At 41.3% G+C, this 13,601-nt stretch overlaps 1 protein-coding gene across 10 annotated transcripts in view; it reads left to right on the top strand.

Moving 5' to 3' along the window:
- The first annotated feature begins 4,033 nt into the window (after positions 1–4,033).
- chl1b (cell adhesion molecule L1-like b) overlaps positions 4,034–13,601 on the top strand; it is a 69,750-nt gene continuing 60,182 nt past the window's right edge. For all 10 annotated transcript variants that reach the window (XM_030419487.1, XM_030419494.1, XM_030419495.1 and 7 more), the window contains exon 1: positions 4,034–4,187. The gene's annotated coding sequence lies outside the window, so the exon portion shown is untranslated. The remainder of the gene's footprint in view (positions 4,188–13,601) is intronic.

Below are 13,601 nucleotides of genomic sequence, written 5' to 3' on the forward strand. Positions count from 1 at the left end.
GTTGTGTAGAAGATCTTTGAAGTAACTTGTAAATCTGTCAGATGAACAAAGGGGAATACAGGTAGTAGCATAAAGTAAAAGTACCTAAAAGTACATCTGAAACCGCAGTTGGTATACACAGTTTGTGCCCGCAGATGATTGCAAAGTGTTTTTTTCTTTTTTACATTTTACACAATGATTATCAAACTTCTTCTTCTTCAAAAAAGGGTTGTAGACGGATTTAATGAACAATTGTTAATCTGTGTAACTAATGGATTGCATTTCCCGTAACTACTTCATGATAAAAGATGTCCCTTGTTTCACCAGTTGGATGCTTTCAATGCAAAGCAATAGCAGGTTGGATAGCTCTGAGAGTGAACAGTAAACTGTGACACTAACAACAAAGAGAACTTACAGGATCTGCTGGACTGTCGGCCTCAGTTCTTGTGAATCTCTTGTGTAGGTGAAAGCAATTTAACTGCAGCAGGGGAATGGTGCCCTCGGACAAGAATGAAAACTACTGTGTGGTTAAGTAACAACAGAATTTAGATACGCTCCATCGCTATTGCTTGAATGCTGATCAGAAAAAACTATACTTTTACTCCATAAAAACCTTAAGGATTATAAGTTTGACTTGTTTCAAAGAACATCTTTTGGCATTGTTTATTTAGAGGTCAACATTCCAAACACTGAGCTCACTCACTAAAATATAGAAATGTCTGATATGAAATAAATATGGCAGAAAAATAGTGTGTGTTGAGGTTCATAAATATCCCATAAGAACCATAAGGCCGATTGAGAAAAAAAGTTTTCGGAGCCATATGTTTTTTCAGGTTGAACCCATCTGTAAAAGAGGAACATAGTGCATCCACCTTTTGACCCGGGCCTCTGCAGGGTCGGTCGAGAAGTGTTCCTAAGCTACTGTATCACATTTACCGCTTATAGATGAGGCAGTTCCGGCTGAAAAAAAGGAAGCAGATGTTCCACCAAATCTAATTTGACTTGATAAGAGCACTCACTATAACAGGGAGCACCTCACAAAGGTATCTTGTTACACTTATTGCTCGGTCAAGCCATTGTGTAATCCATTCAGTGCAATTATGATACCCTAAATCGGGTTATTTGGATTCAAGTCAATCTGTTCATTTCCCTTCTTCGCGTAACAGAGAGGTCTTAGTCTTCCCTTTGTGGTGCCAGTTGGATGGAGATGAATCCGCTGTGGACAGAGCGAGAAGTGGAGCTGGCTCAGACCTCTGTATTATCTGACTCTGGTACCTCTAGCCTCTGATGACCTGCATGCGTTAACCAGTTAGCCACTGGAGAGTCTCTGTTCTGTTTGTCTTTGGCAGATGGAAGGAAAACTTTTCAACCTGTGCTGCAATATATTCAGTTTCGTGTTAAGCCATGGATTCAGGGCGATAGCTATCATTGAGGACAGTGAGTCCATGCCGAATTTTCTAGGAATTTATGTATGAATATGTCATTACTGGATGTTCCCTTAAAATCTAGTGCTAATTAACAGGATAGAGTTCTCCATTTTAATTGTAGCAAGGTAGAATGTAAGGTTGTGCAGAGGTCAGTTGGGTGAGCCAGTTAGCTCGATTTACTCAGCAACATTTGCTTTCTTAAATCATCATTTGCCAAACAGCCTAAACCAACCCTAACCATGTAATTAGTTTAATATATCTTCAATAATCTTTATCCTCAGCTTAACCACACCTTAGTTTTCATGAACGGATACCGTGCAAAGCGATCATTTTCAGTGTCAGTGTCTATGTAGTGTTAGACGGATGAGAAGATTCATCAAAATCATGGAGTTCAATAGACATTTTCCAGTATTTTTAGACACCATAAATTTGAGTTTGACTTCTCGTGTGCCAGCAAATATAACTTAAACTTGTAATATACAAGTGTTCTGCTTCAATATGTCATTATGAAGTACAGTAAATGTTGATTGGACATAGTAATGGATATAGAATAAGGGAACTGTTGGTGTTTACATTGTACCCCCATAAACCTTGCTGTCACAATGTAGTTGTATCTGCCACTGGGCATGCTGTCACCTGGGAAAAGGTGTGTTGTTATTTGCGACTCCAAGGACAATGGAAACGATCCAGTTGTCTTTACAACAGCGGCGCCAACAATAATACCACTTGGGAACGCCAGTGGGAAAGCTGTCTGTTGCCACTTTAATAAAGGATCAGGTATAATCTCTACCAAAAGTTTGTTCCTGGCAGCTCGGAGAAGAATTACTATTTCTAAAATCTGGGCCGGTACATTCAAATTACAGAACACCAGTGAAGGCAAACTAACAGAAATGGCCGATAACTATCAGTGGAATAAATCACACCACACGGTCGGTCCGGGGGAAGGAAATGAGGCTAATAGGTTCCATATCCACACTGAAACCCATCACAGACCACAGCACCGGTGACAGCTGTCTCCTGACTCTGACATATGAGTGGAGGAGATGGATGTGAGCAGAGACAGGTAGTAGCTCGACACTTTATCTAGAGAGAAAAAAAGAAAAGAGTCGCAATTCCTGCACTCTGTCATTATAATACAACATCTTTTAATTTTTGACCTTAAAGCCAATCACTTGGTAGCATTGTTGGCCGACAACAAAACCGATATAAATTCACCCACTGAGTCAGGGATGACAGAAAGTGAGGCTCGCCACATGACTGGAAAGGGTGAGCCGCCCCTCCCTCCTCGTCATTTCCAGGTTGGAGATCCACTCCATTTCAGTCCGTGGGTCTGAGGGTTATTGGATAAATTGATTTCTAGCCGACCTTTACTGCCCCGCTCCTCTGATGCAAAGAGTTCTTAATGATCTTGTGCTGTCAGAGGTGCTGAAATCACAGATCCCTGCAGAGGCTATTAGACTACTACACACGGGCCGGCATTGTAATGAAAGGAGCGAACACTGTTGATGGACAGCAGGTTCACACAACAGTGTGAACACTTGTTCATGAAACACGAGCCGATACAACAGTTGTGCGGTAAATGCGACGTTTGGGACGCTTGAAATGTTCCGTTTTGAAAGCAGTTCAACCTTATGTTAAGTTTTGAAGCGGTAACGGTGCAATGACTTTACATTTGGGTTGTTTTTATTGTTCGCAGACAACTTAAGGGTGTCTTATACAACGCCACCATAAACCATGACCCTTAAAATGACCACAGAGAGGAAGACGCCAGACGATACATCAGCTAAGCTACTCTAGGCAAGTTTTACTTTTCACAGATACTCTACTTCGTTACGGTGAAAGACACGGGCGTTCCTGCAGCTTTAATAGTTTAAACTGCTTAAATGTCTCCTGTGGTTAAGGCTTCTAGATCGTTAATTAAGAAGTACATAATTTGGGCCTGCTGTGGTTACAGAGGTGAACAGCCGAGGACGAAATGGATGAAGAACGTTTCCCGTCTGTTATCAGTTTACTCTAAGTTTTGGTCGACTTTTACCGGTAAAATAAATGAATAACTTTTAATAAAATCCAAAAATATACAATGAGTAGGCTAACATAAATTAACAGTGAATTAAAACAGCAGAATGCAGGTAGCTACTGCACCTTATGAGATAACGGACATCATGGAGTATCTTAAGTTCACAGAGAACACTTGTCAACACACTGGACCTGCACTACATTGGGTTGTTGGGCTATTGTCCTGTCATCTATGTCAGTACAACATCCTCAGCAGCAGCAGCAGCAGTGATAATAACGGAGCAGTAGTTTGCTCCTCTCCTCTCCTCTCCTGTCCTGTCCTCGCCTCCACCCATTAAAACCAGCTCATTCTGAAGCTCGGGAATAATGGCGCTGTCACTGTTTTGGGGAGCTGGGGGGCGCTTTAACCGGGTCACAACGCGGGGAAGTTGCTCACGGTTTTTCTGCGTTGCCATGGGGTTCTTGTAAAAACCTATTGACTGCGATAGGGTCCCTTCTTTTCTTTGAGTCTGTCTTTGTGGAGGAGGAGGGAAAAAACCGCTATTACTTTTTTTTTTTCTTCCTCCAGAGGGGAGGAGGTGGTGGTGGGTGGGGGAGCGGTAGTAGCATCCAGGGGAGGAGGGAGGGAAGGATGAGGAGGCGCTCCGCTTCAGACCAACAGCGAGGCGAAGCGGCGTCACGTCAAAGCTCCCTCTGCCCCTCTTCCAGCGGTGGGAGAGAATTCAACTTTCTGAACGGCTGCTGCGGCATGAGTTGCACCTGAAGGTAAGTTTACTCAGTTTTATTATTATTTTTTTTTATCTTATCATCTGAGAAAAAAGCAACGTCTGTTTTCACATTGCCCCCCTGTTGAGTGTTGTTAGTTGTTGCACTTGTGAGAAACGTAAGCTAGCTCTGAACGCGGAGCTGTCAGTTGATAGCATGATGTGAGCAGGCACCTGCACCTGACTGCGTACTCGTGGCAGGTGGTTGAAAATGTAATGTAAAAAAGAAAAAGAAAAGAAAACGAGGATACAAATGGGGGAAATTCTGTCCGAGGAAATGTTGTCACGACTCCTGCTGTAATGTCTTCAGCTTTTACACGAGTGGAATAATAACTGGGCTCACAGTTTTAATCATAACCAGACGGGGGGCTAACGTTAACCTAGCTTGACCAGGTTTACCACCCTGCAGAGGCAGAAGTACCCCACTTTATAGCAGAAAATGTGATCTTTTTAAATGAACTACATGTTGCAAGAACAGTGAAGTTGATAAGTGTGAATGGATGGATGCCATTCTGAATAGTTAATTTTCCCCTTATATATATGAGTGCCTGTAATGCCCGATAGTTATCTCTGACTGGAGATCACAGTCTGCCATCCTTTTTTTTTTATTTGCCAGCACACTGCCCATTACACTGTAATGATCTCAGCCTGCTTATCAGCGGCTCCCATGCTGAAAGCTGAACCGCAGAACTGAATCATACCTTGTCATCCAGTGTGCTGAATAGCATTATCTCACTCTCTATTGGCATAAATTTCTTCCTGCATGTGATGTGTCAGACACAGGGATAGTTATGTTCAGTGGGGGTGAAAAAAAAAATGCTTGAACGCACATCTGTGCAGAAGCCCCGATGATGGTTGAAGTACAGATTATGACAGAGAAACTGCATGCCATTTCAGCATATCTATTCTTCTAGAGTGAAAAGGTAAGTGCTGCAACAGCTTTGAAAGACAGTAAAAGGTTGTGTTACTCTCTGAGTTTTTCCTGTTCAGTTGTAACATCTCACGAAGCACTAACATTTTTCTGAGCAAAAAAAAAGAAAAGAACAAGCAGTTGTTTTCAACAAATGACATCCTCTTTCTTTAATTCTTCTCCACACTTAAGGAAATTGGTTTGTCATTACATGCATTTCTGTTGCACAAGTGTAAAGTACGCATTGGTTAAAGATCGGGATGACTGATGAGGCTTAGATGAGTGCAATTAAAATCACATTATGGCGACATTTAAATAAGATTGGTGTTGTGGTTGTTACCTATAGCTCTGGTAATTGATGGGGACGTGGACGGAACAGTTGTGCGTTAGGCTTGTGTCCTTGACGTGTTGCATTTATAGACTGGATATATCTCTCGCGATTAACATAGTGATTCCCTCAATATGAATATTTACAGGCTATGCAAATGTATCATTCAGGGTGGGGAAGTGCTGCAAATTCAAATGTTTGTTTCCTCGGTGTTGTTGTGCCGCGTCTCAGTACAGATTATGCCTTTGAGGGAATCCCAGGAAACAGAAGTGTTTCACAATTTATCCATAATTTGATATTTGTATTCCTTTTGATGCTTCCCTTTCATTGTTCACAACACAATCAGCTTGGCCTATATTGTTTGTAACACAGTTTGTGGTTCATTTTGAAGACTAAAGATTGCAGTGTACACAGTCCCACTACCACTCCTTGTAGAACTAGAAGTGCTGCTTTTCCTTATACCGATTCTGTGGCTGCCTATATTAAACACAAAGACCTGCTGAAGGTCAGACTGCCATTAGTGAATGTAATCATCTCAGGCTGCTCTTCAAGAAGAGCAGATCCTAATTATGCTGTCCCCTGCTCATCCTATCAGGACGAGCCATAAGCACATATGTTCTCCAGTGTTCATAGCCAGAATTATCCCACATCAGGTAAGTTGTCTGAATTTAATTTCTAGGCCAAAGACAAGAGCCTCTAATGGCACTTGTCATCACACGTGGTCCCCAGCCTCTCTGTATTCAGGGCAGTGGTGCTTTGTGTCCAGAAGTAGGTCGAATGCTTCTCACCAAACAATTTGAGCGAGAGCCAGTAATTGGACAAGCAAAGTGTCGACCATCTCCCAGCCGGTCCATGTCAGCCAGCCCTCTCACCACTTAATATGCAGCTCCGACCTGACGCATTTCATGGACCTTTTTCATCCTTTTAATCATTTAGATTACAAAATGCAGGAAACAGAACATCCTTTGTAGCTGCGGGCCAACTCATTCTTTATTTGTTAATGTCTGGCATCCTCAGCCACAAACAAATGTTTGCAAATATGTTGAGAAACACCCAGTTCCGGTCACTCTTAAGTCAAGTCAGTTTTATTCTAGAAAAAATATTCCAAATATGTATTAATGGGATTTGCAGTCTGCACAGCATATGCACCCTTTTTTCTTTGAACCTCAATTTGGCTGAGGAATAACTCCCTAAAAAACCCTGGAGAGAGATGAAACAGATGTTGTGTGTAGAGAATAGACCAACATAGTAACACTACAATCAAGATGACAAAAATTCTGTATGTATGAAAATATGAAGAGTATGAATCTGCGAGGAAGGCAGAGATCTTCCAGGTGCTACCAAACAGACCTGAGGTACATGACCTCTGGACAGACTACCTAAATACACAAGAGCCAAAGCTGAAACACACAGAAAGGAGAAAAGAGAGAAACAGAGGAAGAGAGAGAGACAAGGAGAGAGGCTGAATATCCTGGAGGAAGAAGATCAAGATCCAAAACCTTCCAGGTGCTGACAGTCATGTTAGAGAGAGAGGTCTGGGGATGGCCGATCGTCGATCACATGACAGAAGAAGGAGGAAATCAGGAGAGAAAGAGAGAGGGATGAACACACAGCTGTGAAGCACATGTACTTGTAGGACGAAAAACCAATAGAGAGTCAGCCAGATGCTGTGGTTATCAGAAATAATGCAGCACAAGACAAACATGGTGTAGAAGTTCATGGCTTACAAAAGATTAGATTCATTGAGAAATGAGACTGACCCATTCGGGGGAATATGACAACAGGTACAAAGAAGAAGCAGCTAACTGAATTAGAGGGTATGAAGATGACTTTTAAGTTTGGATTCAAAGACTCAGGTGTTTTGATTTCACAGCCTGCAGCCCGTAGAGTTTATTTTAAGTCTGGGTACAGACAGGAGCCCTGTCTTCTGACAGTTGAGGGATAGTGTTGAAGAAGATGTGACAGGTGTGCTCATACAGGAAAAAAGGCGGTCTTGGTGATTTCTTTAATGTGCTGTTAGGGTAGGCTGAAACATAACACCGATATCCTTGGCTGTCAAACTCAGGGAAATCACACAGGTGTCCGGTGTAATTGTTAAGTCATCAAAATGTTGTGTCTGTAGAGCAGGGCCGACGGTCAGCATCTCAGTTTTTTTTTTTTTTTTATCATAATCTAGGAGCAGAGTACTAAGTGATTTCCTTTTTCTCACTAGCAGGTCCCTACTTTTATAATATGGAACCGATTATCTGCCTTTACAGGCACATACAGACAAGTATCATCAGTGAAGCCAAATCAAGACATTTGTATTTATACCCAAAATCACAAATCACATTGCCTCAGTGGGCTTTGGAATCCAAACAGCGTGCAACACCCTATTTCCTTAGATTCTCTGATCGAGTAAGGAAAAACAGTTTAAACTTGGAAATTAATTTCATAACTTTGTGTAATTTGACTAAGAATGTAAAGAGAGAAAAACAGAGGGTCAAGAAAAGAGCCCTGAGGTAGCCCATATTTCATATCAGAATTTGCTGTTGTTTTATTGTAAGAAACACTGTGTTCTTTTTGGTAGATAGGTTTAAAATATTTGAGAGGCAGACCATAGACAACAGTCAAGACCAGTCAGTGTAGGAGTTTACAGTGATCTCTACTGTTCAAAACCGTATTGGGGTCCAGAGTAAGCCGAAGATCATTCACTACTTCAGTGGAGTGACAAGCTTTGAAAGCACAATTTAAAGGTTCATAAACATTACTGTAAGATCTATGAGCAAAATGTTGCTTAGACACTAAGAGCTTTTGAAAAGAATGGAGGGTTAGGGACTGATCAATAGCTATGCTGGATCAAAGTGTGGTTTGTCAAGTCCACGTGAAACTACAGCAGTCTTGAAGGTAGTGGGACAGTGCCTGTTATAAATGCAACATTAACAATATTCAACATTGTCTGCTGAATTTCAATGAGGCATTACACAGTATGGTATCGGACTCTTTGCTGCACTGAGATTGCAACTCAGTCACATAGAAGAGTGATAGAAACACAGGAGTTTACACCTTGCTGTGTTGTTTTTTTATCCTCAGCACAAGCATCACAAAATACATTTGGAGGGAGGAAGTGTTTTGAATATGTGATGGATAGAGAAAGGCTGTGATTTTGTCTTGCTGTTCATATAGGCGTGTGTTTGCCTTGCAGCAGACATTTTGGACAGTATGTTTGTGCACTCTATTATCCTGTATGGGAAAACGTAGGGGTTCAGAGTGTAATGGAGAGACACAGAGAGCCCTTTCTTTCTGCCCACAGTGTACACACCTGGCCTTTAACAGAGCAGACTGAAAGATGTATGTATCAAGATTCAGCGTGGCTGAAGTGCCCAGTCTCAGTGAAACATGAGAGGACATTGAGCCATGAAACACTGAAACTGAATTCTCTGTATTTGATGTGAAGTAGTTAAGTATCTTATACATTCTGTCTACACATTTCAAACCACTCTAAAATGTTGATCTGTGTCTTGTCTGTGCCCAGTCTACAGTGGATGCATCTCTTATCAGCATCAGCACTGTAATTTCAGGCTATAATTCAGTCTGTCAGATGGAATCTGGAGTATCAGATGGCTATTAGAGATTGGAAAAAGCAGCCTAACGACTGCGAGCACAAGTGAATTGCTGTATCAGACTAATTGTCTATGTAAGCTGCCCTGTTATCACCTTGTCTAGAATGTGCTGCTGGTGGTGATGGATAAAAATAATTTTCTAGGTATTTGTTAGTATGCTGATCCAGCGATACAAAGTGTGAGCTTAAACTGTGATAATGACAAACATTATACTGATACCTGGCTGTGTTGACAGTGTAGAGAGTGCTTCCCGGAGTGGCTGGCCAGGATGAGGAGAAGGTGTGAAGTCTAGCAAGTAACCAGGCCCTAATTGAGGTTCAGCTCAGGCTCGCGCACTACAAGCAATTACAGTGACAACTCGTGCTCCCTGTGCTGCAGGCAGAGTTGAGAGTGCTGCAGCGTCGCCGTACCTGAGCCCTCCTCTTTCATGTTAGTCACCGATGACAGCTGGGAAGGCACATTCTAGCCAGTATGTTCTGGAAATGTGTTTGGTTACATGAAATATTCATTCCCTTGCCTGCTCTCTGGCAGTGTGCATATTTATTTGCCAGATTCTTTTATGATACCTGTGACCAGTTCAGAGGAGAGGTAGAGGAGAGTTGGAAATGATTCCTTCCACGTAGCCTCTGATGGGGGATGGAGGAAGAGAGGAGATGCAAGGATAAGAGGTGCTGATCATCAGAATCAAGGTTTATTTCTTATTTAACAGGCCACTGCATCATTGGGGCCACTGGGTGAACATGATCAATGGCTTCTTGCGCTGCATGGACAATTAATCAGTAAAGTTAATACTGAAGGACAATGGGGCAGTGAGGTCAGTGTTATCTCATATCTTCAGTTCTTCTTTTCCCAGCAGGAGGGTATAAGAGGGCAGTCGTAAACACTGGTGATGTGCTCTGCACAAGTCTAAGCCTGAAGGGATACTTTGGCTTGTAATTGTCCTTTCTCTATGAAGCCATGATTGTTTTCTTAAATTTTTACCATATAATATTTTATCCAGACATATTCTTATATGCTGCCAGCTACAGGACTTGCAATCTTTTCAAAATGTCTAGTGTTTAAACGTCATCATTCAGAAAAAAATAAGACTCGTTATTGTTCTGCCCAGGCAACATTTACCAACATCTTTCACTTGTTGTGTTGTTATCCTTTCCTCCAGGCTGTTTGTGAATGTGCTTTTCATGGGAATTTTCCATCCTTTATTGGATTCACTGCACAGACAGTGATGTGTACTGTTATTCTCCCTCTTATGGCTTTAGAATAGTCATTTTTATGTTTAATTAATCAATTTACATTATACTCGCATGAAAACCATAACCAATAAAGAGAACAAATAAGGCGATGTTTTATGGGAAGAATTTTAATCCCACTATGCATTGCTGTCAGCTTCAAAGTCATTTTCCATATCATATTGTCCCAATTCTTGCATGCCTGCACAGATTTATAGCAGCACTGTTGAATCACAGAGTACATATCTTCTAAATTCAATGTTTATTTTAAAAACCTTGGTGGAAAGGGCAACACAGCCATAAGATTCTCCAAGGAACAACAAACATGACAGCTATGTTGCAAAGAGTAAGAAGTTATTGCCCTTAAGTCACTGGGATACAGGGATGATTTCCATTTCAATTGCTGGCTCAATTTGGGATAACTCATGCATACAGAGGTAAGGCGAACAAAGAACGTAGGAATAAAAGTGACAAATGTAGAGAATGGAACAGAGGAGTGCGGTATCACTGGCTTTGTGTCCCATGAAGGGTATTGTGTGGGCCTGCATGGATAAGGTTGCAAGGGGACCCCAGGGACGTGAAAGTGAAGGGCACCAAGGATGAGGGAGGACACATTTGACAGGCAAGGGGACACAGAGGACGTACCGGGGCAGAAGTAAAACACGCCTTACATACGTTGCTGTGATGCTGGTGCAATTTACCAGTTAACTTGATAGAATTGTCTCCATTTCCCTCACCCTGAATGGCTTGTTTTTTTTCCAAATGGTGGTCAATATTTTCATATTTGATAAGCTGGAACGAAATGTTTTGCATTTTACCCAATCTATGGTAATGTAATCCATTCTTCTTTAAATTCTTATTGTTTAATGGTGTTTCAGTTGACTAAACAGAATTATTAGGGCTGCAAGTAATGAATTATATGATATTTTTTTATCGATAAAACGTTTGATATAAACATTTCAAAAAAATTGTCAAAACATACAAAACCTGTAATAAATCTGTACATTAAAGAAGGCAACGAGAAACAGTTCCTTTCTTTGTTACCTTCTGCGATGTTTGTGGAACTGTAACACCTTTTAGTTATGAACAAAAAGTGTGCATTGAGTATCAAAAACTGTCAAGTACCTTTTATTTTACAAGATACAGTATATCCTGATATCTCATTATTTTGCTAATTTTGTTCTGTTTTATTTATGCAGAGTTCTGTAATAGCAGCTGTAGCCTGTTTTTTGAAAATAGAAATAAAGGATTTTTGTAAAAAAACAAGCTACTGCCAGAATTTCAACCATGTCAGCTGTGTTTTGAACAATGACACTGCCACCATGCTGATGTATTTCAGGTATAGCCTTATGTTTACCATGCTCACCATCCTAGTCCATTTTGTGCTAGTTAGTACGAAACACAACAAAGACAGTCATTGCCATCCATTGAGCTACACGGCTAGCAAGGCTAAATTAGGTTTGTAAGGAAGGAATAGGTTTTGGATATTGGCACTGAAGGTCAGGTGACATTTTGACTTGGCGTAGCAGGGAAAGCACAGGTGAAACAAATTATGTTTCCCTGTAAGATACGAAGGATATGACTGGGATCCACATGCACAATACAGTCTTGCTTGACGTGAAAAAGGTCATTTAAAGTTCACCAAACCTCGTCATAGTTCACAACCTTTGGAAACTCACATGAGCTCTTTGCATAGTCAGAAAGAAATCACTGTCAAAAATATGATCCATATAGATCTGTACTTGATCATTTGTATGAGATAATGTATCCCCAAAGTACTGTCTGACTAGAAGTAGGTGAGTAAAATATGTCAGTGTGACAGTGTACATGGTGGGGACAGCAGTGCTCGATGTCCAGAGGCTTCCCCTGGGACCTCATTACATAGCGCTCGGCTCCACTGGGTGCTGTAAGTGGACTGCTGGGAGCCCCATGCCAGCACAGCTCTATGTATGATGATTTGGTGTGAACATGTAAGCCCAGTGTCTGCTTTGCATAGTAAGAGACTGTTTACTGGCCCGTTGAGGCCTGGAGTCAAGCACAGCACTATCCTCCAAATGGAAGATTAGAGAGCAGATCAAGCATGATTAGAATCATGAAACAAAGAGGATGTGCCGCTGAGTGGTCAATGGGCTAAGTGGGCTAACACATGAGGAGGAGGTGTAATCCTTTTTTGTTTTCTGTTGGAGCAGGTGCATCGAGTCGTTTGTTCCAAATTGTCAGTAGGGTTTGATTGGAGCTGGAGAAGCCGGTAACATGGATTTCGTGATATTTGAGTCCTAATGGGGATAAAAGATTTATAGACCTTTATCCACATGTAAAAGGAGACCGCCTGGTCATGCAGCATGTTCTGTTATTGGCCATTAGGTACACCAATGCTGTATTTTGCTGCAAGAACAGCCTGCGGCAGTCCTTTAATGTGCGCACGCTTAACTGTCTTCCTCCTAACTGAAATTATCAGTAGTTTTTAATGTTGTGATAGTTTGTTAGTCTTTGCAGTCATTCTTTAGGGTCCTCTATCAAGAGCCAGAACGCAGCACGTCTGTTTCTTAATGTACTCACCCCCCCACACAGAGCAAATGTTGAGTGAAAGAATCTTGCCAAGCTGGTAAGAATCCAAATTAATTCATCAGCTTGGGGGAGCTCCACTCTCCACTTTTACAAGTGTGACCCGCAGACCACCAACTATGAACTGCAGACCTTCTTGACCTCATTATTTTTACAGCTCCAGATTTTTGGAGTTGAAACCAAGACTTCTCGCAGAGCTTGTTTTTATGGCCGCATATTGGATTGCAAACGATCTCACCTTGTAACATTTTCTGCAGTTTACAGTGGAGTTCTAATGAGTGTCGTGGGATGGATTTTGCCCGCAAAATGAGAGCAGTTAAGATGTCTCATTCCGGTTAGGTAGAGCATTATAATGGTGAGACTTCAAGAATATAGCTTGCCGCTAAATTGCTTAAATTTTAGTCACAATTTGACTCATTCAGACACACAAGAGGGCAGTGGTTGGTGGTAAATACTGTTTAATTGCATTAGCTAAGCAGTGTGATGCAGCCTTTCCTGGAAACAACTACAGTACTAGAGTACGGCTAATTCTGAGTGTAGTGCTCATTAGGAAATGCCATCGAGTTTTGCTTCCACTATAATTAGAATTATTTTCCCTTTGGAAATTATCATGCAAACACTGTAATGTAGCAGCTTGGAACACATGATAGTACAGATGGTAGATTAAAATGAGGTTTAACCTCAACAGTTTTTTTGCAAGTTATATCTGCCCTTGTTTGTTTGAACCTTGTTTCTCCTTTGTTGTACACTAGAAAATAGAGTATAACTTAAAAATGCTTAG

The sequence above is a fragment of the Sparus aurata genome, chromosome 6 (genome assembly GCF_900880675.1).
Source record: "Sparus aurata chromosome 6, fSpaAur1.1, whole genome shotgun sequence".
NCBI classification, from domain to species: Eukaryota; Metazoa; Chordata; class Actinopteri; order Spariformes; family Sparidae; genus Sparus; species Sparus aurata.